General features: G+C 39.4%; 1 long non-coding RNA gene across 1 annotated transcript; it reads left to right on the top strand.

Annotated features, from left to right (window-relative positions):
* Window positions 1–2,982: 2,982 nt before the first annotated feature.
* LOC130679003 (uncharacterized) lies at window positions 2,983–13,550 on the top strand. The gene is made up of 4 exons (XR_008991997.1): window positions 2,983–3,131; window positions 5,729–5,860; window positions 9,140–9,241; window positions 13,370–13,550. It is a non-coding gene; the product is annotated as an uncharacterized LOC130679003 (long non-coding RNA).
* Window positions 13,551–27,137: the final 13,587 nt, after the last annotated feature.

The raw sequence follows: 27,137 nt of genomic DNA, 5'->3' as shown, positions 1-27,137 counted from the left end.
TTGCTAGGGCTGTTTACAGTAAGTCACAGGTTATGCTGTGATACCTTCACTTGTGAAACACTCAAACATTCCAGGCCAAGTTGCTCCTGGCCTTTTGACATTTAACTGATCTCACTGAAGTTGTCTATATTCCTAAGTCTGGTATCTTTTTTACCCTAGAGAATTAGTGTGATCTTGACTTTGTATAATGCGTAACACAGAGTTTCAGTAGGGACTTCTTTGCCCATTGTTACATTGCTCTGACTGTAAGTATCCTACCCAGCTTTTACTGGAGGCCCTCACCCTACTCTGGCTACACCCACAGTCCCTGTCTCAATAAGAGGGACTTAAAAAACACATATTTAGATTGCAGTTGTTTGGCTCGATGAAAAAAATACATCCTATAATCATTAATAGATGCTTGTCTTTCTGCTTGCTGTAACACAATAAAAGCACAGGGGAGTGCCAACTTGGTCCTTAGTCTCCAGAGAAAGTCTAAGCCCTCTGCTTAAAACGACATTTTGACTCGGTTTCTCATTTTCGTGGTCCCTAACTGCAAAATTTTATAAGTTCATTACTGGAGGAAAATGGGAGGAGATTCCCCTGAGAATATGAGTATTGATGGGGGAGGCAAATCTGGCCATACCTAAGATGACAGTGGTAGCGATAAGGAAAATATTCAGCATGACCGTCGAGGTCAGCAAAACGCTATTTTCCTCCGGTTGGCAAAGTCAGCAGAGCACTCCCAGCTTCCTCCTCCCCTCCTCTGGGCTCCTCTTTTGCCTTGTGCACCCCGAAATGCCACATATCAAAAATAATATAAACTGCTCCCCTTGCCTGGGCTCATGGCTCAGTCCTTGGGAGATTACTCCTCTGTGAGCCCGCCAGTGTACAATAAAACCTCAACCCTCTAAGGCCTCTGAGTGCCGCTTGGTTCTTCTGTCAGTGATCCACCCCAGGTTCTCCAGTTTTTTCCATAACAGTAGCACACTTGAATGGCAGGGCCCTGCATCCCATTCCCACGTAGGACCCAGAGCAGTGGCAGGTGTGTTGCATGGCATGTAGCTGCCGGGGAAATTGACCACTAATGACCCAGCCTTGGGAATCAGTGAAGCTCAGAAAAGGAGCGTCCTGCCTTTAAATGAGCCTCATCAGCTCGGGCAATAAGCAGTGGCTGAACATCTCAGTCACAGCCGGGACAGGCGGGAGTTCTGAAGTCTTCCTCAAGTTTTCTGAGCGTCATAATGTCTTGAGATGCTTGGAAGCTCCTGGGCAGGGTATCAGCTAAAGGAGTTAAAAAAAGACTATCATTGCCCCATTACTGGGGAAGTGGGGCTTAGTGGCAAATTGTGCTTGGCTTAGAAAAGTAAAGCAAAGTGATGTTCCTTGCACCCATTTATGGAATCACATACTTACACCCAGGACACTGCGTCATCTAGACTTGCCTGCTCTAATTAGAATGTGATTGGAGAGTGGAAAATGAGACGGTGCCTCAGAGCCCTAGAAATTAAACTGTTTTCCTGAAAATGGCTCTTGGGTTCCATGATTCAGGCTTACCCTGGGGGTAAGCCGAAGTTTGTGCTTTTCCTTGACTTAGACCATTGGGACAGATCTCTCTATCTTTATGGCCTTATTTCACTATAATTCATGCCACCACTATTTTGTTATTGTTTTGTTCCTGCAATTTTGTTTTCTCTATTAATAATAAATAATTAAAATCCATTTGTGTTAGTACATGAGGGACATGAAAAACTGTATGAAAAAAACACAGCCTCAGAATGTGGTAAATCAAAACTGCATTAATGGGAGTCATCAGCATCGGTGTTGTCACAGTGCATAAATAGCCTCTTGCCCATGAAGCAGGGCCAGTTCCTTGCAGCCCTTAAGGACCCAGGGAGACCTCATTACTCAGCTTGTGATGTCCCTGTGGGCTTGGCTCAGAGATGCCCAGAACCCAGGCTCATCACTGCCATGGGGCGTGGCTCCTCAGAGAACATGCAGGGAGGGGGAGCTTGTGGGAGGTATTGGGGCCAGAGGGGTGCATCTTCCGGCTGTTCCGGGAGCCCATATGCTGGAAGGTTAAGGTGAATAATTTCTCACTCAACTATGGGAGCTGCCCTTCATCTAGCTGTGTATCAAACAGGACCAGCACCCCAGACAGCTGCTCCCTGCAAGTCCAGTATGGGTCCTAGTGACTTTTTGTGGGAACATTTCCTGCCGCAGAAACGGCTTGACCCCAATCCAAAGGTGGCATTTTCTTCACCCTTCTGGAAATGATTTCAGTTTGCCTAATCCAGACCAGTGTATTTTCCCCCAAAGCTTAGGGATTACTTTCTGATCTTTTAGCTCTCCATATCCACATGATTCAAGCTCCTGTTTTTTGCAAAATAGATCAAGCAAGCAAGGTAATTTCTTTCCCAATTCTCTGGATACCATCCAAACTCCAGAAATCATTTCACTTCCACATTTAATTTACCTCATAGTCTTGCTGTTGTATTTGGAGCCAGGTGACTGGGTCACACTCAGAGGAAATAGTACTATTTAACATGCACCAGAGGAATTATTTCTACTATACTGCCAATACTATGTTACCTGAATCTGGAATTCCTGTGCTGTGTCATAGAGCCACAAGTCACTGTGTTTGAAACCCATCACTCGATCACCAAGCCTAAGTCACAGCACTAGCCTAATGGGATCTTCTGTGGAATTAATGGCCAGCTACAGAGATTTTACCAGCCTGGTATTTGCCATGCTCTTACCCTCCTCTCTGCCTTCATGCCCCCTGTTTCCCCAATCTGCTGGGCAGACACAAAGAGAAGTGCAGAGGTATCTGGTGAAACATGACCAAGAGAATGTTGGAGCAGGCAGGGCGAGACCTCTGCTCTTAATCACAAAGACAGAGGTTTAGGCTTCACCCCAAAGGCAAAGGGAAGCTATCCATGAGTATTAAACTGGAGAGTAACAAGATCAAAGTATTTTTTTTAAATCCCTCTAGCGCTGGACTTGGCGTCTGCAGCTAGAGGACTGATAGGCAGGCCAGATGGCAATGATGGTGGCTGTGCAGGAAGTGAGGGCGTTCGAGACACACTTAGGTTTGCATGACCAAGGCTGGTTTCTACCCAGACTCTTTGAGGCTAAAGGAAAAAGGAGAGGTAAATAATACCAGCTTCCGTTTATCGAATGCTTATAAAGTATTAGTCACTTAATAACTATTACCTATAATTATTCCAGGAGTCTGATTGGTAGGTCTTATTTCCATTTTACAAGTGAAAACAATATGTGTTCCAGAGAAGTGAAGTCACATGCTTGGAGAAATACAGCAATTAGGGATTTGGACTCAGTTCCATGGTCTTTTCAGTCTACCACACTACCTTGTAACAATTGAAAAGGAAAGAGAAGAAATTCTATTGAAAACCAATTCTCACCCCTTAAAGCTATAACTTCTTTGCCTACCTCTTACCTGACTTCAGAGCCTGTTAGTTGTGTAAATCCATTTTATATACTTATGTTTAAAGTATGAGTTTTCTCTAAGAGGTTGGCCGGACACCTCTTAGTTGCTACTGAACAATTAGAGGCTATTTTACAAATCAGTGTGCTTGGTGTATGAGCAACTAGTAAAATAATTTTGGATGGCTTTTGATTTTTTTGTGAATACTCTGAATACTCAATTATTTCTACTATCTTCAAGCTTCAGGGCCAGTGCAGTTAGACCTTTGGCTGGATCACACTTCCTCTTCTCACAGTATAAAAAATTATATTCCTTCCCATATCAGTCAAGGACAAAACTTGTTTCCTGATTTACACAATAATTGGGCATTCGACATTGAGAAACTATAACGAAATAGCTAACTGATTTTTCAAATGAGATAAAATGTAGTCTTGTCTGCAAAGAGATGGAAATGTTCCCATTTTGACTTCCTCTTTCAGAAGAGTATTCTGATTTCATTTCTTTGTTAAGTATGATCTTTGGGTTTAAGGTACTATATGCCCTGTTGTGCAAATGCAACTGCATATTCACTAAATTTCTTTTGATTGAACTAGAAATCAGTGCATTCAGTCTGTAAATGAGCTCTGGTAACATCACAAAATGTTGGGGGAGAAGAAATTGTTGCAAATAGGGAAATGAGATCACATATGTGTATTTCTGTCCCCTTCTGGACGAATGAACATCTTATTGCCACCCTTAACAAGCAAAGAAGGTAATATGCTAAGTACCTTATTAACGATAATGTGTATGTACACATTTATTTGGATATAATGTTATTCTCTTTTTGGGCATCACTCTAAGTGGTTTGGGATGCAGCTCCTCCATCTTCTCACCCCCCACCCCCACTCAGGTCAGTATAATCCCGCTGCCAGGCGGCCAGTTGCTGGCATGGGAACAGGTACTTCCAGCTCAGTCAAACAAAAGCTGAACTCACAAACACAGTGCATTTACACCCGGGTCTCTCAACGACCGCACCAAAATGACAGGGGCTGATGTCAGTGTTTCACATGTTTGTTTTGGAAAATAGTTTCCTTGACTGCTGATTTAAAATGATTTTCAATTAAAGAGTAACTTAGTAAATTAGGGAAGTTATAAAATATAGAATGGTAAACTCTAATCTGCTTTAAGAAAATGAATAGATATTTTAACATCTAGGGACTTAAAATATTATCAAGTTTCATCATAAGTACACTATCTTCTAAAATACAAAAGTTTACTCACACACAAACTACTATTTGTGAAAAATAATAGGAATAAAATAAACCTAAATACAGAAGAACTGTATTTAAAATATCTTTCTTATGTAAGAAATTCAATTACACTGCAAGTTAAACATCTCTGTGTACTGCAGTGTGTGAAAAATGGTTTAGACATGAATTTCATGATGGGACCATGACAAGGCTTTCTAAGTAGTCTCCTTACCTCCAGTTTCTCTCTCCTCCAACATATTCTGCAACCAGAGCATGCCAGTCTGGAACTCAGGGGACTTGGTGTTTATACCACACATTTGTCAGTCACATGTCATCCATAACATCATTGTCCTTTATTGTAGTTTACTATCACATTGTCCTTACATTCATCATCATGAGCTCTGAGGGCTTACACTGTAAGTCTTCTCCTCTGCCTTCTCAGTGTACAATGTAGATACTCAACAAAAGTGGTAAATCCACTGTGCAAAATATGCTTTCCACCTACTATTAAGGTGTTTCTCCTCTCTTGACCACATGTGCTGAAACAGGTTTCTGACATTACCACTGATTCAACAAAGCAAAACAAACTTGCAACTTAAAACCAACCACAAACTATGGAAAGGATGTTCGTCTGAAACACTAGAATATGGCTACAAAAGGTAGCGCAGAATTTTGAAAAGTAAGAGAATAACTTTTTTATAGAGTTAATTCAAGCCCCTGGAATAAGTCAGAAATAAGAACATATGTTTATTCCTCACGGGAAAGCAGGTTTAAAAAAATTGAAGGCATGACTCAGCACTGTATTTAAAGTTAGCAAGTGAAAAAAGTTTTCTATTTCAATTGCCAAGAAATTATTTATGAGTAATGGTATTATGGAAGAAGGTTCTGTGTAGTTATAAAGCTGAGTTCTTTGTCCATTCATTAATTAAGTACATAATAAATGTTGATTGAATATCTTCTATGGAATAGGCACTGTATCAATGCTGAGAATACCAAGGTGGAAAAGCATGATTGTTTTCCTCTATAGGACATACAGACCAGTAATTACAATTCAATATAATATTTGCTTTAGTGTTGGTCTTCACAAAGGGCTGATGAAACATGCAGGGGATTTGACATCTGTGAGGAAGACACAGTGAAACCTTCACAGCATTTCAGCTACTGAGAATTGGAGGAAGAATAAGATGTTTGGTGGACAACTGAGGTACGAGATGTGGTAGAAACTTCTAGTGCTCACCCATGTCTGGTTCTTTCTTCTAGGCACAGGTAGAATTACACTTCCCTATTCCCTTATAGTCAGGCAGAGCTATGTAACTAATTCTGGCCAATGAGATATGGGTAGATATGACAGGTGTCACTTCCAAGCTTAAGCATTTAATTACTAGTGCAAAACACTCTAGCATTCTTTGTCTGCCTTAGCAACTGGTGAAGTGGTATGTGTCAGAAGGTGTAGCTACATAATGGTGGAGCATCTGTCAGCCAGGGTGCCTGAGTAACTACATGGACCAGAACCACTTGCTGAGCTATGGTAGACATTGTGGTATGGACAAGAAATAAATTGTGTGTTAAGCCATTCTAATTTGGATATTGTTTTGTTATATAAGCATTTGATAGAGGCAAACATATTTAAAAATAAAAGGAAGGGAGAATAGATAAATTTCCCATGTGGAAGAATTTCAAGTTATTTATGTAGATACTCTACCCTCAAGGTAGTGGAATATAACTCCTAATTTCCTAAGTGTGGGTTTTGCATAGTGACTCTCTTCCTAAGAATACAGTAGGAAATACTGTAGGAAATGGAAAGGGGGAATATCATAATTTTGCACTGGAGAAGCCTGACAAATGTTACTTCCTCCAGGGGACTCGGGCTAATATCAACAGTGATAAATTATATTGATAGTGTGTATCCTGGATATGATGTGACGAAAACGGTACGTTACCTCTGCAGCCTTCCGCCCCCAAACATTTAACTCTAGCTAATCATAAGAGACACATCAGACACATTCCAATCAAGGATCATTCTACAACGTACCTAATAAGTACTCAAAATTGTCAAGGTCATCAAAAACAAGGAAAGCCTGAGAAACTCTTTCATCCAAGAGGAGCCAAAAGAGACACAACAACTAAAGGCAGTATAGGACCCTGCATAGCGTCCTGGAGCAGGAAAACAGCATATGGTAAAAACTAAGGATATCTGAATGAAGTATGAACTTTAGTTAGCAATAACAAATCAATATTGGCTCATTAATTGTAACAAATATATCACACTGATGTAAGAACTTAATAGTAGGGGAACATGAAGTATATAGAAACTGTACCATTGTTGCAATTTTTACATAAATCCCAAACTATTCTAAAATTAAAAGATTTTTTTTTTTTTATGAAAAGGAGGAATAAGAGATAACAGTAAGTTCTGGAAATTCCTTTGGAAGTAGGGAGTGAAAATGAGGAGTTTGGTAAGGTAGGCAAAAGATATTTCGTTCTATTCAGAGATTCCATTTTTAAACTATGTTGACTGGCTGAGGGAATCCCTAGAATATGGCTGGGCTTCATTGGTGTTGCAAAATCTCCACAATTATACAAAATTACATGTGAATTGTATATGTATGTTTTTGTCAAATTAAACCAAAAATTTTGTTTATTATCCACTTATTCTTAAAGGGAAAAGTACCTAAAATCCGTTAATAATCATTGCTGAAAGCAATGTAAAAACTGAAATATTCTGAGCAGGAGAATTTTTTTTTTCTGTAAAAATGATTACTGTTTGGTAGTTATAGACTAAAGTGATAGTGTGCGTGTGTTTGGAGAAGAAAGGCAGGAATTAAAGGCAAGGTAATAGTAAAGATGGTGATCTTCAAACGTCCACTTTGCAGAGAGAAGAAATGATCCTATAACTTACATACCATACTACTACTTTCTGAGTGAGAAGTAATCAGTCCTAAGGAAAAAGTACTGAGGATGAGACATTGTCTTTTTAAAACCAAAGTTTGGTGGGATTATATGTATATCTACTTCAGCGTTAGGGCTGTGAATGATCACTATTTGAATCAAAATGCACATACGCCTTCAAGTATTAGCTATAAACCTGAAGTTTAGTAGGATAAATTTACGTTTATGGGGAATTAGGATTAAAAAGCAAAAAGGCAGGAACTGAAAACCATGACACTAATAACAAGGGATCCTCTCTGAAAATTAGGTAATTCCACCTATTTATGTACCATAACATTGTAATCAGGTGGGCTTTGTAGAATACAGTTTAGAGTAATCAGTAAATCCTATTACTGTGCTAATTTTAGTTTACCAATACAAAGTTTCAGTAATACTTAGTAACTCACTTAGGTAGTTATTAATAATTAATCCTTTGGTGTATATACAAATACATGGAATTGTGCACCATTAGTCCATGAAAATGAAATCTCTCATTTTTGATTAATTCATGGTCTCTTAGCAGGACTGTGGACTGCAAATCATTCTTTGAGGGGTTGCTGTTACAACAGATGAGAAACAGTGAAAGGCCAAGATAAAATAAGGCAGGAGGTAGAGCGAGGAGGGGTCAGGTAAGAGATATGAGGGATCAGAATCAACAGAATTTTTTGATTTCTTGGGTGGGGAAATATAAGGTAGAAGGAAAAAAAAACTAGCTTGATTTTTGAGTTTCTGGTGGGTCAGTGATGGGGATGCAGGATAGTGGATAAACTTGGAGGATGAGAGGGTGCATGGGAGATGATGAGTCCAGTTCTGAGTGTGCTGTGTTTGAGATCTCAAGTGGATATGCTTGGTAGGTGGCTGGATCCTGGGATTCTTCAGCTCAGAAAAAAGGGCCTGGGCTGGAACTGTAAGTTCCTAACTTAGAAAAGTGAAACATTCATACCACAGTTTGATTCCCCTAACATTTACAACAATAAATAGGAACTCCAATTTTCAAAAATAATTCTATTATATCTCCTGATAAATATAGACAACCAGGATTAGGGGAGGGAGAAGTCAGAGCCAATTAAAATTCCTGAGATACAGTGTTGGAGAGGAAAACTTTTTCTCTGCCCTCTACCTGGTCTAAGAATCAAATTGACATGAGGTGGCTTAACGGGAGAAAATCAGATCTCCGTACCTATGGGGAATCCACGCAGACATGAGATTCCAAAGTCGGCCAGGAATAATGATATGTATCTGTCATCTTGAACTAAGGAAAGGGAGCAGGGCTCTGGGACTTCAAAGGGAAAGGGAAGCAATTCACAGCAATTCACAGGAGTAAATGTTTGGCAAATAAATGTTTGCGGGGTCACAACTGCATACAGGAAGGAATTTTAACAGATAGACTTTGCTAAATTCCTCCTTGTCTACCACTCATAGTTCATATTACAATGTAGCTATCTATGGAGAGAGTGCTATTCATGGAGCAGGCCCTCTGTGTAAACTCTTTTTAGACTGTTAAGAGGAAGGACACAATTTCTTTCTGAGTCTTTTGGGACTTGATTGTTTTCAGGTCTGACATAATCTGCCTGCCAAAATGGTGCATCTTGGGGCAGCCTGCCTTTGACCCCTATAACTGCAGGAACAACTACATATTTATAATCAGAAATTCTTGGTGAGTGAAGCCTCCACTGCCTTGTTTCTTGGAATTATATTCTACACATCCTTTTTTCTCCTCAGCAACTTCTCCCTTTGTAAATCATGACATCTGAATGGCCATTTATGCTGCTGCTGTTTGAATTTTCATTGCTGTATAACTTACATTTAGTAAAGTTTGCAAATTTTAAGTGTACAGCTGAAGGAATTCTTACATGTTTCTATGTAATCAACAAGGGGACCAACGTAGAGAATATATCCAGCAACCCAGAAGGTTCACTTAGCCTCCTTCCAATCGACAGTTCTCCAAAGGTAGCTACTATTTGGATCTGATTTACCATTAGTTTTTCCTATTCTGAGCCTCATAAAAATGGAACCAGAGAGCATGTTTTCTTCATGTGTGGCTCATCTCATTCCACCTGACGTCTTTGAGATTCATCATGTGTTACCACTCTGTAACAGTAATTCATTTTTTTTTCTGTGTTGTATTCTTTTGTATAAATATACCACAACTTATCCATTCTAATACTGATGGATTGTTTTTCATTTGTTTGTAAACATGAAGTTACTATGAACAGTCTTGCACATGTGTTTGGTAGACATATGCACTTGCTTCTCTTGAGTATCATCCCAGAAGTGGAATTGTTCAGTCATGAGATAGGTTTGTTTACCTTTCATAAATCCTGTCAGTTTTCCAAAATACTCATGCATATTTAGGCTACCCCAAACAATGACGAAAGTTCTCATTTCTCCACACTCTAGGTATTACCAAAACTTTTCATGGTAGCCTATCTGGTGAGTAGGAAGTGGTATCTTAGTGTTTCATTAAAACAGTTTTTTTGAGGTATAATATGCATGAAATAAGCTTCACCTATTTACAGTGTACAAGTTGACAAGTTGACAAGTTTTGACATACATATACATCCTTGAAACAATGGAACATACCTTAAAGTGAGCCAGCATAGGAAACATGAAGAGGGACTACATTTTAAGTTAAACCTCCATCTTGAGGCTCAAAGGTTAAAAGGTAAAATTCCTAAAATGTCTTTTAAGAAGAATTTATAGTAAGCTGTAAGCCAACCATATGGTCAACAATCAACTGACCATGTCATGAGCCAAGGATAAGTGCTGGTGGGAATGTAAAATGGTATAACCACTTTGGAAAACAGTTTGGCAGCTCTGGAAAAAGTTAAACATATACTTATTATTCAATTCAGGCATTCTAATGTACCAAGGATCAATGACCAGTCCCTGTTTTAGCCAGGAGAAACATTGCCTTGGGGGATAAAGAGAAATTACAAAAATCATTTGTGTCATCTTATCTTTTAAAAACACAAAAAAAGGTCCACTCCAAAATTACTAGATCTAATATCTGAATTCAGCAAAGTTGCAGGATACAAAATTAATACACCAAAATCTGTTGTATTCCTATGCAGTAATGGTGAACTAGCAGAAAGAGAAATCAGGAGAACAATTCCATTCACAATTGCATCAAAAAGAATAAAATACCTAGAATAAACGTAACTAAGGAAGTGAAAGACCTATACAATGAATACGACAAGACACCCTTCTGAGAAATTAAAGAGGACACTAATAAGTGGAAATTCATCCCATGCTCCTGGCTAGGAAGAATTAATACTGTCAAAATGGCCATCCTGCCTAAACCAATCTACAGATTCAATGCAATCCCTATCAAAATACCAACAGCATTCTTCAATGAACTAGAGCAAATGGTTCTAAAAATCATATGGAACCACAAAAGATCCCGAATAGCCAAATCAATTCTGAGAAGGAAGAATAAAGCAGGGGGACTTATGCTCCCTGACTTCAAGCTCTACTACAAAGCCACAGTAATCAAGACAATTTGGTACTGGCACAAGAACAGACCCATAGACCCACAGGAACATAATAGAGAGCCCAGATATAAACCCAAGCATATATGGTCAATTAATATATGATAAAGGAGACATGGACATACAATAGGAAAATGACAGCCTCTTCAACTGCTGGTGTTGGCAAATCTGGGTAGCTACATGTAAGAGAATGAAACTGGATTATTGTCTAACCCCACACACAAAAGTAAACTCAAAATGGATCACAGAACTGAATGTAAATCATGAAAACATAAAACTTAGAAAAATTAGAGGCAAAAATCTCTAGGATATAAACATGAGCAACTTCTTCATGAACATATCTCCCCGGGCAATGGAAACAAAAGCAAAAATGAAGAAGTGGAACTATATCAAACTAAAAAGTTTCTGTGCAGCAAAGGACACTATCAGTAGAACAAAGAGACATCATACAGTATGGGAGAATATTAATAAATGACATATTCAATAAGGGGTTGACATCCAAATTCTATAAAGAGCTCACGCATCTCAACAAACAAAAAGCAAATAAGCCTATTAAAAAATGGGCAGAGCAGCTGAACAGACACTTCTCCAAAGGAGAAATTCAGATGGCCAACAGGCACATGAAAAGATGCTCCATATCGCTAATCATCAGGGAAATGCAAATTAAAACCACAATGAGATATCACCTCACACTAGTAAGGATGACCAGCATCGAAAAGACTAAGAACAACAAATGCTGGCAGAGGATGTGGAGAAAGGGGAACCCTTCTACACTGCTGGTGGGAATGTAAGCTAGTTCAACCATTGTGGAAAGCAATATGGAAGTTTCTCAAAAAACTAAAAATCTAGAAATACGATTTGATCCAGGAAGCCCACTCCTTGGAATTTACCCATAGAATACAACTTCTCAGATTCAAAAGACATATGCACCCCTATGTTTACTGGAGCACTTTTTACAATAGCCAAGATATGGAAGCAACCTAAGTGTCCATCAGTAGATGAATGGCTAAAGAAGACATGGTACATATACACAATGGAATATTATTCCGCCATTAGAAAGAAACAAATCCTACCATTTGCAACAACATGGATGGAGCTGGAGGACATTATGCTCAGTGAAATAAGCTAAGCAGAGAAAGACAAATGCCAAATGATTTCCCTCCTTTGTGGTATAGAACAACGAAGCAAAACTGAAGGAACAAAATAGCAGCAGACTCAGAAACTCCAAGAAGGGACTAGCAGTTACCAAAGGGGTGTGGGAGGGTAGGTGGGGAGGGAGGGAGAAGGGGATTGAGGAGTATTATGTTTAGTACACATGGTGTGGAGGGTCATGGGGAAAACAGTGAAGCACAGAAGAGGCAAATAGTGAATCTGTGGCATCTTGCTGCACTGATGGACAGTGACTGCATTGGGGTATGGGGGGACTTGACAATATGGGTAAATGTAGTAACCACATTGCTTATTCATGTGAAACCTTCATAAGAGTGTATATCAATAACACCTTAATAAAAAATAAAAAAAATAAAAAAATAAAAATGCAACCTCATGAGAAAAATAACTAAATAAATAAAGAGAGCAGAAGAAAACTTTGAGAGGTGATGTTTATGGCATAGAGAGTGGTGATGATTTCAAGGATGTTTACGGATCGCCAAACTCATCAAGTTTATACAGTAAATATGTACAGCTTTGTATGTGTCAACTATATTTCACTAAATTGCTTTTGAAAAAAGTAAAAATATAAAATTGCAGCCTCATCTGTGCTCACCCCCAGCACTCCCAAATTCCTTGCCTTGCTCTCATTTTCTTTAACTTAACACTCCCAACTCAATACTTCAGTCAACTTACTTATTATTACTATGTTTAATGTTTATTTTCTGACTTTCTCTTCTAGAATGCAAGCACCATAGTGCAGAAACCTTTATTTACTCACTGATATACTTTCAAGTGCTGAGAACAGTACCTGGCACTCACCAGGTGCTTAATAAAGATTTTTGAAGAAATGTTTACAGATGCCTGCATATGTACATAGTACATAGTTTCAATTTATCATTACTATTAGGTTGGTAAGGTTAACCAGGAGGCCAACTCTTCTAGGTGAGAAAAGCAAGGAATTCTTCATTTGCAAGTTTGACATAATGCCCTATATAGATTACATCTAAATGGAGCTTTTCAACAAAGGGACTTTGCCCAAAGCCCTATCATTGCGCAGCGTCAACACTGTCTTTGGCAGTAAGGATGCTCCGCTATCTGGGTGTGGCCCCACCCATGTGGTCTTGACCTAATGTCCCGCTTAGTTTTCAGATGTGCCTGAGCAGCTCTGAGGAATGGCTTGTCGGTTCAGGTCTCACCACGGAGAAACGTTTCTCATTAGCAGGTCTATGGAGATCTTTCCTGGGCTGTTTATCCTCCTGCGACTCAAAAAAGCATTCTCCCTCATAATCTCTCTATTTTTTAATTGAAATATAGTTGATATGCAATCCTTATAGTCTCTTTTGTCAATCTTTTTCCTTACCAATTGCTAAAAACAAAGTGATAATTTCTTAATTTATGATTACAATGGTGGTTTTGGCTGAGTATTTCAATCCCTTTTCAACTACTCTGTGGTACATAAAATAGTTTTTGACTTACTTATATTACAAATAGAAATATGTTACTCTGTATGTTACAGGACAGTAGATTTGGACTCAATTTAAGAAGTTTTAACAAATAGACAATCAGGATATAGAATGGGCTGACTCTTAATATATAAATTATCCTATTCATTGGAGATGATTTAACTGAAATGCCCAGAAAAGGCAAATCTATAGAGACAGAGTGAAAATTAGTGGTTGCTTGGACCTAAAGATGAGAATGGGGAGTGACTGCAAACTGGCTGCTTTCTTTTAGGAGTGATGAAAATATTCTAATATTAAAATAATACAACTCTGTTAGTTTACGGAAAGTCGTTCATTGTACACTAAAATGGGTGACGTCTATGGGGTGTGTATCAGTTCGCTAGGGCTGCTGTACCAAAGTGCCAAGCTCTGGAGGCTGGATGTCTGAGGCCAAGGCGGCAGCTGGGTGGGCTCCCTCTGAGGGCTGGGAGGGAAAGGTCTGTTCCAGGCCCCTCACTGGCCTCTAGGTGGTCACCTTCCTCCTTCATCTCTACGGCGTCCTACCCCTGTACAAGTCTGTGTCCAGATGTCCTCTTTGCATGGGGACACCAGACATACTGGATTAGGGTTCACCCTAATTACCTCATTTTAAATTAATTCCACCTTTAAAGACCTTATTTCTGAATACACTTCCATTCTGAGGTACTGGGGGTTAGGACGTCAACATATGCGCTTTGTAGTTCAGTCCATAACCATACAGGCAGACCTCGGGGATGTGGATTTGGTTCCAGGCCACCCACCACAATGAAGTGAGTCAAATGAATTCTTTCATTTCTCTGTGCATAGAAAAGTTACGTCTACACTACCCTGTAGTCTATTATGTGTGCTATTAAGTACACTCTTAGACATGGTATCATGTCTAAAAGAAGTTAAATCTTTTATTTAATTATTAATGTTAATTAAGTGATTTAAAAATACTTTATTGCTAAAAAAATGCTCACCATTATCTGAGCTTTCAGGGAGTCATCCTCTTTTTCCTGGCTGATTGATGATGGCTGACTGATCAGGGTGGTGCCTGCTGAAGGCTGAGACAGCTGGATTAAGTTCTTAAAATAAGACAGCAGCAATGAGGTTTGTCACGCTGATTGACTCTCCCTTTCATGAACGACTCCTCTGCAGCACAAGGTGCTATTTGATAGCATTTCACCCACAGTAGAACTTCTTTCAAAATTAGAGTTAATCCTCTCAAACTCTGCCTCTGCTTCATCAACTAAATTTATGGAATATTCTAAATTGTTTCTTGTTATTTCAGCAATTGTCACAGAATCTTTACCAGGAGTAGTTTCCATCTCAAAAAACCACTTTCTCTGCTCATCCATAAGAAGCAACTCCTCATCCTTCAATTTTTACCATGAGAGTCAGCAAGTCAGTCACATCTTCAAGCCCCACTTCCAGCTCTAGTCCTTTTGCTATTTCTACCTCACCTGCAGTTCCTTCCACACAGTAGCTGCACAGCATAATAAACCAAAGTGCAATACAAGGAGGTATGGCTGTATGCAAATCATATAAAATTCTTTAAGAAAAATAACTAATATTAATTGAGCACTTAGTAGGTACTATGATAAGTACCTTACATTTATCATCTCATTTGACCTACTCAATAACATTGTGAGGTAAGTATAATTATGTCCACTTTACCCATGAGGGAAGTAAGGTACAGGAAGGTTAAATAATTTGTCTGTGGTCATAAAGCCAGTAAGCAGTGCAAACATGATTCAAACCATATTAGTCAGACTAGATAGTCTACACTTTTAATCCCTATGTTAACAGCTCCATGTGCTGGGGCGTCAGGTCCTCCAACATCAGTTTTGTAATCTCAATTGAATGCAAGAGAAAACTGAGACTCAGAAAAATTAAGCAACCTGCCCAAGTTCACACAGTCTATAATTGGGCTTTCTCCAAAACTCAAGCCATTTCTAAGTATGATGGTATTTCTCGTTTGATATAACTGTGGCTCTCACCGTTTTCACGGGAGATCTCCAGGGCAAGAAAAAGCCTCTTGACACAGAACAGATTCTCAATAGACAGCTGTGGAATAAAGAGAACATATGGAAAAAGGGCTAGTCTATATTTTTAACTTCACAATGATGGTCAAAGGAATCTGCTCATGCTGGAGACTGAGCTGCCACAAGCCTGCAATTCTGGAAACTAATAGGGAAGCAAGTCAGGGGAATCATCTTACATGTAGTTCAGGATACAGACCCCAGAAGGTATCTGTGGGCTGAATATCTTTGTATCGGGAAACAGGCATCCTCATAATCTGCTGGTACAAGTGCCAACTGGAGTGAACTTTTCATGGGGCAACCTGGCGATGCTTCTCAAAAACCTTACACACACACGCACACACATACCCTTCTGTCCCAATAACGGCTCATCTAAGAATCTGTGTTAAGGAAAAGATTGGAAACAACCTAAACATTCAGTAATACAAGAGTAATTATGGTGTAGTCACAGAATGGGCTGATATGCAGTCTTGATTGATATTGCTTTTTATTATTGTTTTAGATAAAGATCATGATATAAACCAAAAAATAAAACCAGTTACAAGGCAGTTCACAGAAAAAGAAATGCAAGTGGCCAGTAGGGATATGAAAGGATAGCTAATCTCATTCAGAATGTAAAGTGATGCAAATGAAAGCAAGAAAACATTTTTCACTATGTTATTGGCCAAGAGTTGCCCAGTGGATAGGGTAACAGGCACTCTTACTGCACACAGTTGTTTAAAGTATAGATTGGAACACATCTGGGGGGAAATCTGGCAATATCAATTCTATTTTTAATATACATACCCCCTTTTTTCACCTAGCAATATTACTCCTAGCAATTTTACTTTGTCCTATAGAAATACATATATATACAGATACGTTCATTCAGCACCAACTGTGTTAGCAAAAAACTTGGAAACAAGTTAAATGTTCATCAATAGCCAAATGATTAAATAAATGTTAGAACATTCATAGAACATTCATACAGTGAAACATAGGCACACCTTTAGTGATGTCAACCTTGATGTGCTATTTTGCAAAGGTGTTTATATTTGTCAGGGTGCAGCCAAGAATACAAAACTCACATTGGATAATCAAAGGAATTTAATACAGGAATTAATTACAAAAGTTTAGAGGCAAACTACTTTATATGCAGAGGGTGGGGATCCAAGGACACAGGCAGCTTTCAGGCGAGGCACAGGCAGGCAGGGAGTTGGGAGGCCAGAGTCAAGTTTCCTCTGTCCAAGGCCATTTCTTCTACTCTCCCTGCCTTTCTTTGTGTACAACTTCACTCTCTGTAGACCAACTTTCTACTCTTTTCCAAGCCTATTGCTGCACAAGCCCTAGGTCGAGCATTGGGAATTGCTGAAGATAATCCTAGGAGATAATCTGATTGATCTAGAGTGGGTTAAACATCTGTCCAAATCCAATCATCTCTAGGAAGGGGGAAGGGCCAGAGAGTTCACCTCTGTAAGTGAGGTTTGCCTTTCTCACCAGAGCAGCCTTGGCTGAGGAGATCCTGTACTATTGGAAACATGGGAAATTGGATTGGTACCGCTGCCGTCTAAGGTAGGGAATTCATAGTGGGCAGAAGATCAGAAAGGAAGAGGGTCACTTAAGTTTTGGACATATTCAATTGAGATGCCAATAGAACATCCAAATACATTATCTAGGAGGGAACTGAATATAGAGTCCAGAGATCAGCATGGAAATTCAAACTGGAAATCTGGGGCTGGGACAATCAGCATAAAACAGTATTTGAAACCATGGGTAAGAAAAAAAATGCTGGCTCAAGATAGAACCCTAAAGAATAAAAAATATTTATGGGATAAACAGAGGAAGAGGAAAAGCTAAAAGAAACGGAGAAAAATTGGACAAAAGAACTGATGAAAATATTTAAAAAGTCTTAGAGAGGGGACAGAGAGAGTAAGTTTCAAGGGAAAGGAAGTGGTCAATTCTGTTAAATTACAATAACCCCTGCAAACTGCCCGGTGGAATATGGCCCCAAGGATTCTGATGATATGGGCATCAGAGTGAAGGAAGGATGAGTTTAGGTTAGGAAATGGACTCCTTATTTTTTAATGCTTTGCAGTCACTCATGTAACAGGGAGGTGCCACGCCTTGGTGAGGTAAAATAGAAGAAGTCAGTCTGTGTTTATGCTTCACACTTCTGCGAACCTCTTTTGCACAGGGTAATTTGGACTAACCTAGTCAGCTCTAGACATTTACAAAGGCCCAATATTAGGTTTTTACTCTGAATTCACAGAGCAAATCTGAGAGCTCCTCCCTCTGGGGGTTGGTGATTCCAGAATATTCCTAGCATGAAACATTAGAAGGCTCGGTCACCTGCGGCCCTGGGGTGCCATGTGGTCTTCTGCCTGTTTTAGTATGGCCTGTGAACTAAAGATGTGTCTTACATTTTTCAAAGTTTGACAAAAAGTCAAATGAAGGATAACACTTTGTGATGTGAAAATTACACGACATTCAAATTTTGATTTCTTAGACACATTGTCTAAAACAGAGTGCCCATTTGTTTAGGAATGGCTGCTTTTGTGCTACAATAGGAGAATTGAGTAGCAGTGGCAGAATGTATAGCCCACAAAGCCTAAAGTAGTTACTACCTGGCCCTTTTCAAAACACATTTGCAGACCTCTACTCTAGAATATTGGACAGTGCAGAACTGGGACTTCAGGCTGCTCTTAGAGAGAGAAAAATAGCTTAGCTCTGGAGGGCAGAGTCAAGATGGTGGCATGAGTAGTTCAGTGGAAATCTCCTCCCCAAAACAAATTTATTTATGAAAATACAATAAATACAACTATTCCGAAAAGAGACACCAGTGGATACAGTACAACAGCCAGGCTACATCTACATCTGCAAGAACTCAACATCACATGAAGGGGGTAAGATACAAGCTGCAGCCCAGCAGGACCTGAATGCCCCCCCAACACAGAACTGGGCGTGAAGAAAGGAGTCAGAACGGGGAGGGAGTGAAAGCCCAGGACTGCTAAACAAGCAGCTCTAGAAATCCGCACCTGGAGCGCAGACACACAGTGCACGGGGTGTTGGATACTAGAGAAACAGAAAAGCAAAACCTACAGGCACGTCCCCGGAACCGGTACCCCTGAGACAAAAGAAAAGCGAGTGCTTTTTGCAAGAGACAGGGACCCCACAAGCGGACTAAGTCATCCCAGCACACTTAGCCAGCAGCTGGGAATCCTGGGGAACTTTAGGCGCCCTAACCCCCTGGGCAGCAGCATACCTCTGAAGCCGCTCATAGCAATAAGCAACCCGCCAGTCATTCCCCCAACTGGCACGGACCCCAACACACTGGCTCAGTAGTGGGAGATCAGGAGTGGCGGCACCAGAGGGGACCGGGAGCGGCCCACGCAAGCCCGCCGCGGCGGTGACCAAGCAGCCCGGGAGCAGCCCATGTGTGCCAACAGCGGCGGTGCCAGAGGGGCACAGGAGAGGCCCGTGTGCACCTGCGGCAGCGGCAGAGGGGCTTGAGTGCGGCCTGCGTGCACCAGCAGTGGCACCAGAGAGGCCCAGGAGTGGCCTGTGGGAGCCGGCGGCGGAGTGGCCCAGGAGCAGCCGTGCCCCCAGCAGCCACCCAGAATCCCAGTCTGACACACACCGCCCGGGCCAGACCCAAAGGCTGCTGCCAGCACACAGCTGCCAGGCAGGGGTGCCGCTTTTGTGGGGGGAGCGCACCCGGCATGCCTGCCACTCCCCGCATGGCTCTAAGCTGCTCTGATGGAGACCCTGTCCATGGCAGCTTAGGGGATTAACCCGGTGGCTGCTCCAGGAGTGTGGGTAACCGACACAGGCAGCGGAGAAGGGAAAGGCGTCCAGCAAGCAGGAAAGGACTTTCTTCTCCCAGCTGACATAACTGCTACCTGCCTACAGCCACCGCTATCACCATGAAAAGACAGAAGAATTTAGTCCAGTCCAAAATAGTCCACACAACCCCTGAGAAAGGACCTGCGGAGATAGACCTAACTAGTCTCCGTGAGAAGGAATTCAAAATAAAAATCATAAACAAGCTGATGGATCTGCAGAGAAATATGCAAGAGCTAAGGGAGCAAGTACAGAGGGAGACTACAGAAATAAAACAATCTCTGGAAGCACTTAAAAGCAGAATGCACGGGATGCAAGAGGCCATTAACGGAATAGAAACCAGAGAACAGGAACGCGTAGAAGCTGATGCATAGAGCGATAAAAGGATCTCCAGAAATGAAACAATATTAAGAAAACTGTGTGACCAATCCAAAAGAAACAATACCTGCATTATAGGGCTACCAGAAGAAAAAGAGAGAGAAAAAGGGATAGAAAGTGTCTTTGAAGAAATAATTGCTGAAAAATTCCCCAAACTGGGGGAGGAAATAGTTGCTCAGACTATGGAAGTACACAGAACTTCCAACAGAAGGGACCCAAGGAGGACAACACCAAGACACATAATAATTAAAATGGCAAAGATCAAGGACAAGGACAGAGTATTAAAGGCAGCCAGAGAGAGCAAAAAGGTCACCTACAAAGGAAAATCCATCAGGCTATCATCAGACTTCTCAACAGAAACCTTAGAGGCCAGAAGAGAATGGCATGTTATATTTAATACAATGAAACAAAAGGGCCTTGAAATAAGGAAACTGTAGCCAGCACGATTATCATTTAAATATGAAGGAGGGATTAAACAATTTCCAGACAAGCAAAAGTTGAGGGAATTTGCCTCCCACAAACCACCTCTACGGGGTATTTAAGAGGGACTGCTCTAGATGGAAACACTCCTAAAAAAGAGCACAGAACAAAACACCCAACATATGAAGAATGGAGGAGGAGGAATGAGAAGGAGAGAAATAAAGAATCATCAAACAGTGTTTATAATAGCTTAATAAGCGAGTTTAGTTAGACAGTAAGATAGTACAGAAACTAACCATGAAACTTTGGTAACCACAAACTTGAAGCCGCAATGGCAATAAGTACATATCTTCACCCTAAATGTAAATGGACTGAAAGCACCAATCAAAAGACACAGAGTAATAGAATGGATAAAAAAGCAAGACCCATCTATATGCTGCTTAAAAGAGACTCGCCTCAAACCCAAAGACATGCACAGATTAAAAGTCAAGAGACGGAAAAAGATATTTCATGCAAACAACAGGGAGAAAAAAGCAGGTGTTGCAGTACTAGTATCAGACAAAATAGACTTCAAAACAAAGAAAGTAACAAGAGATAAAGAAGGACATTACATAATGATAAAGGGCTCAGTCCAACAAGAGGTTATAACTATTATAAATATATATGCACCCAACACAGGAGCACCAGCATATGTGAAACAAATACTAACAGAACTAAAGGGGGAAATAGATTGCAATGCATTCATTTTAGGAAACTTCAACACATCACTCACCCCAAAGGATAGATCCACCGGGCAGAAAATAAGTAAGGACACGGAAACACTGAACAACACAGTAGAACAGATGGACCTAATAGACATCTATAGAACTCTACATCCAAAAGCAACAGGACACACATTCTTCTCAAGTGCACATGGAACATTCTCCAGAATAGACCACATGCTAGGCCACAAAAAGAGCCTCAGTAAATTCAAAAGATTGAAATCCTACCAACCAACTTTTCTGACCACAAAGTATAAAACTAGAAATAAATTGTACCAAGAAAACAAAAAGGCTCACAAACACATGGAGGCTTAAATACATGCTCCTAAATAATCAATGGATCAATGACCAAATTAAAATGGAGATCCAGCAATATATGGAAACAAATGACAACAACAACACAAAGCCCCAACTTCTGTGGGACGCAGCGAACGCATCTTAAGAGGAAAGTATATAACAATCCAGGCATAATTAAAGAAGGAAGAACAATCCCAAATGAATAGCCTAATGTCACAATTATCGAAATTGGAAAAAGAAGAATAAATGAGGCCTAGGGTCAGCAGAAGGAGAGACATAATAAAGATCAGAGAAGAAATAAATAAAATTGAGAAGAATAAAACAATAGAAAAAAATCAATGAAACCAACAGCTAGTTCTTTGAGAAAATAAACAAAATAGAAAAGCCTCTAGCCAGACTTATTAAGAGAAAAAGAGAATCAACACACATCAACAGAATCAGAAACGAGAAAGGAAAAATCACAACAGACCCCACAGAAATACAAAGAATTATTAGAGAATACTATGAAAACCTATATGCTAACAAGAAGAAAAACCTAGGACAAATGGACAACTTCCTAGAAAAATACAACCTTCCAAGACTGACCCAGAAAGAAACAGAAAATCTAAACAGACCAATTACCAGCAACGAAATTGAAGTGGTAATCAAAAAACTACCCAAGAACAAAACCCCCGGGCCAGATGGATTTACTTGGAATTTTATCAGGCATACAGAGAAGACATAATACCCATTCTCCTTAAAGTTTTCCAAGAAATAGAAGAGGAGGGAATACTCCCAAACTCATTCTATGAAGCTAATATCACCCTAATACCAAAACCAGGAAAGGACCCCACCAAAAAAGAAAACTACAGACCAATATCCCTGATGAATGTAGATGCAAAAACATGCAACAAAATATTAGCAAACTGAATTCAAAAATACATCAAAAGGATCATACACCATGACCAAGTGGGATTCATTCCAGGGATACAAGAATGGTACAACATTCGAAAATCCATGAACATCATCCATCACATCAACAAAAAGGACAAAAACCACATGATCATCTCCATAGATGCTGAAAAAGCATTCAACAAAATTCAACATCTATTCATGATAAAAACTCTCAACAAAATGGGTATAGAGGGCAAGGACCTCAACATAAATAATAAAGGCCATACATGATAAACCCACAGCTAACATACTGAACAGTGAGAGGCTGAAAGCTTTTCCTCTAAGATTGGGAACAAGACAGGGATGCCCACAATCCCCACTATTGTTCAACATAGTAGTGGAGGTTCTAGCCACGGCAATTAGACAAAACAAAGAAATACAAGGAATCCAGATTGGTAAAGAAGAAGTTAAACTGTCACTATTTGCAGAGGACATGATATTGTGCATAAAAAAACCTAAAGATTGCACTCCAAAACTACTAGAACTAATATCTGAATTCAGCAAAGTTGCAGAACACAAAATTAATACACAGAAATCTATTGCACTCCTATACACAAACGATGAACTAGCAGAAAGAGAAATAAGAACAATTCCATTCACGATTGCATCAAAAAGAATTAAATACCTAGGACTAACCCTAACCAAGGAAGTGAAAGATCTATACCCTGAAAACTACAAGACATTCTTGAGATAAATTAAAGAAGACACTAATAAATGGAAATTCATCCCATGCTCTTGGCTAGGAAGAATTAATATTGTCAAAATGGCCATCCTTCCTAAAGCAATCTACAGTTTCAATGCAATCCCTATCAAAATACCGACAGCATTCTTCAATGAGCTGGAGTAAATAGTTTTAAAATTCATAAGGAACCACAAAATCCCCAAATAGCCAAAGCAATCCTGATAAGCAAGAATACAGCAGGGGGGATCTCACTTCCCAACTTTAAGCTCTACTATAGAAAGCCACAGTAATCAAGACTATATGATACTCTCACAAGAACAGACCCATAGACGAGTGGAACAGAATAGAGTGGCCAGATATTAAACCAAACACCTATGGTCAATTAATATATGATAAAGGAGCCATGGATATACAACAGGGAAATGACAGCCTCCTCAACAGCTGGTGTTGGCAAAACTGGACAGCTACATGGAAGAGAATGAAACTGCATTACTATCTAACTCCATACACAAAAGTAAACTTGAAATGGATCAAAGACCTGAATGTAAGTCATGAAACCATAAAACTCTAAGAAAAACACATAGGCAAAAATGTCTTGAATATAAACATGAGCTACTTCTTCATGAACATATCTCCTCAGGCAAGGGAAACGAAAGCAAAAATGAACAAGTGGGACTATATCAAACTATAAAGCTTCTGTACAGCAAAGGACACCATCAGTAGAACAAAAAGGCATCCTACAGTATGGGAGAATGTATTCATAAATGACATACCCGATAAGGGGTTGACATTCAAAATATATAAAGAGCTCACACACCTCAACAAACAAAAAAGCAAATAATCCAATTAGAAAATGGCAGAGGATCTGAACAGATACTTCTCCAGAGAAGAAATTCAGATGGCCAACAGGCACATGAAAAGATGCTCCACATCGCTAATCATCAGAGAAATGCAAATTAAAACCACAATGAGATATCACCTCACACAAATAGGATAGGCACCATCCAAAAGACAAACAACGACAAATGTTGGCAAGGATGTGGAGAAAGGGGAACCCTCCTACACTGCTGGTGGGAATGTAAATAAGTTCAAGCATTGTAGAAAGCAATATGGAGGTTCATCAAAAAACTCAAAATAGAAGTACCATTTGACCCAGGAATTCCACTCCTAGGAATTTACCCTAAGAATGCAGGATCACAGATTCAAAAAGACATATGAACCCCTAAGTTTATCGCAGCACTATTTACAATAGCCAAGAAATGGAAACAACCTAAGTGTCCATCAGTTGTTGAATGTATAAAGAAGATGTGGTACATATACACAAAGGAGTATTATTCAGCCATAAGAAGAAAATAAATCCTACCATTTGCAACAACATGGATGGAGCTAGAGGGTATTATGCTCATTGAAATAAGCCAGGCGGAGAAAGACAAGTATCAAATGATTTCACTCATTTATGGAGTATAAGAACAAAGAAAAAACTGAAGGAACAAAACAGCAGCAGACTCACAGATCCCAAGAATGGACTAATAGTTACCAAAGGGAAAGGGACTGGGGAGGATGGGTGGGAAGGGAGGGATAGGGGAATAGGGGGCATTACGATTAGCATACATAATGTAGGGGTGGGCATGGGGATGGCAGAATAGCACAGAGAAGAGAAGTAGTGACTCTACCGCATCTTACTACACTTAGGGATAGTGACTATAATCTATAATGGGGTATGTGGTGGGGACTTCATAATGGTGGGAATCTAATAACCACAGTGTTGCTCATGTAATTGTGTATTAATGATACCAAAATAAAAATAATAATTATATATATATATATAAACTGTAGGGTTTTGTTAAAGGTGAACTTCAACTTACCTAGATCTGGCCATTAATATTCATAGCCTCTGCTGCAGCATCAGGAGTTTAATCATACTTCAAAATACCATGTTTTCTTTGTTTGCTGACTTTACCTAGAAATAGTAGAAAGAAGTTGAGAATTTTTAAATCTCTTTTAAAGTAATAATTTTCCTTATAAGACTTCTGGCTACACTGTTAGTTCAGTTAATTTATTTAAACAAATTCTGGAAGTCTAAAAATTGGATTAAAATTTAATACATAAGACCTATTTTTAAAATTAGTATGATATATACATGTTATCATTAACATGGCCTTTTCAAACTAAAACACAAAAATGTAATAGTTTAAGTTCTATGATGTCTGGCTATCCAGACCTTTAGAAGTCATTGATTCTGGCTTCTCCACTATAGCTTTGATAGTGCACAACTCACTTTTCTATACTTAGCTCCTCAGCCATAAAAAGGGAGGCTAGACTAAATTGCCTCCAAGTCTACCTTTCAGCTTTAAAATCTCATTTTATCCAGTGCAGGCCTAATTCTCCATCTCTAGTCACTTTTCTTAAACCTCACTGTCACTCCTCCCAAAGAGTGGACTCTTTAGAATCTACCCTCTATGCCTTCCTTCCACAAGGTGCCCCAGAATGAAATCAGAGGGGTCATCAGAAAACAATTGGTGCGAACAAGCTTTCCACACAATCACAGGACAATGATATAAATTACAGCAATAAATTACAACCTAGAATTTCAAGAGATTTTAATACACTTTTTAGAAGTTTTCTGGCCTATTTATTCACTTGTACAAGGAAAAAATATTACAGCACATAAAAAAATCAAACTCACTCAAACATAGACATTAACATCTACTGAATAGCTATACTATACCAGACATTATGTTAGGGGTTTTGCAAATTATTTTAATCTATATTAACTAAAGTTAACAAATATGACTGATCAAAAAGAACACTTACAAAACCATGAACCCACAAGCAATCAAAATTCTCACTTCTGGACTTCAAACCCAAACATAAAGCGAGCAGTTCAGCCAGTTGTTTGTGCCCTTGTAAGCTGCTGCTATACCCCAGGTGGGCAGCAACCCAATGCCTCTTCCTTAGCACAGCCTCTGTCCTCCAGAAGCTACACATACATTGTGCTTTGTCTCTGGCTCGTAAAACTGTCCAGCTAAATCTACCAAAAACCATTTCTCTTATGTGCACACACATCCTCTGTCTGTCCATGTCTCTCTTCTAAGAGATTTTAGTCAGATACTCAGGAAAATCTCTTTTCTTCTCTTTACTCATTCCACTTACAAGCATCTCACAACCCCCATTATGAAATGAGTTTAATCACAGTAAATATAATTAAGAGAAGTGAGAGTGATCTTTTATCTAGGAAAGTCTTAAGTCTTGAAAGGAAACATTAAAGAATCAGTGTATCCACCTAAAAAGCTTTAGAAAATGATAATAGCCTCCATTAGAATCTCTGGAAACTTTCTATTCTGTCCCATCTTCAGACATTTTATTTTTCCCATTTTTTAATCTAGTAAAATAAATATGACATCTTTTAAGTGTATATTTCAGTAGTATTAATATATTCAATATTGTTGTGAACCAATATCTGTAACTTCTCTAGATCTTGCAAAACTCTATACCTATTAACAACTCATTTCTCCTCCCCCCAAATCCTGGCAACTGCCATTCTACCTATCTTTATGGGTTTGACTACTTGAGATACTTCATGTGAGTGAGATCAGATAGTACAATTGGCCCTTGAACAACATGGGTTTAACAACATGGGTTTGAACTACATGGGTCTATTTGTCTCTGGCTTGTAAAACTGTCCAGCTGACTCTACCAAAAACCATTTCTCTTATGTGCACACACATCGTCTATCTGTACATGTCTTTCTTCTAAGAGACTTTAGCCAGATAACTCAGGAAAATCTTTGTGACAATTTGAAAAAAAAAACATTTTTCTCTAGCTCATTTATATACTGTGACAATACAGTATACAATACATACAATATATAAAATAAGTGTTAATCTACTGTTTATGTTATGGATAAAGCCTCTGTTCAACATAAGCTATTTAGTAGTTAAGTTTTGGGGGAGTCAAGTTATTCTCACATTTTTAACTGCACAAGAGCTGGCACACCTAACCCGTGTTGCTCAAGGATCAGATTTATTTACCTTTCTGTGCCTGCCTTACTCACTTAGCATACTGTCTTCAAAGTTCACCTATGCTGTAACTTGTCAGGATTTCTTTTCTTTTAA

The sequence above is a fragment of the Manis pentadactyla genome, chromosome 10 (assembly GCF_030020395.1).
Source record: "Manis pentadactyla isolate mManPen7 chromosome 10, mManPen7.hap1, whole genome shotgun sequence".
In the NCBI taxonomy this organism is placed as follows: Eukaryota; Metazoa; Chordata; class Mammalia; order Pholidota; family Manidae; genus Manis; species Manis pentadactyla.
Note: the sequence above shows the minus strand (reverse complement) of the source record. Positions and strands in the feature narration are given on the sequence as shown.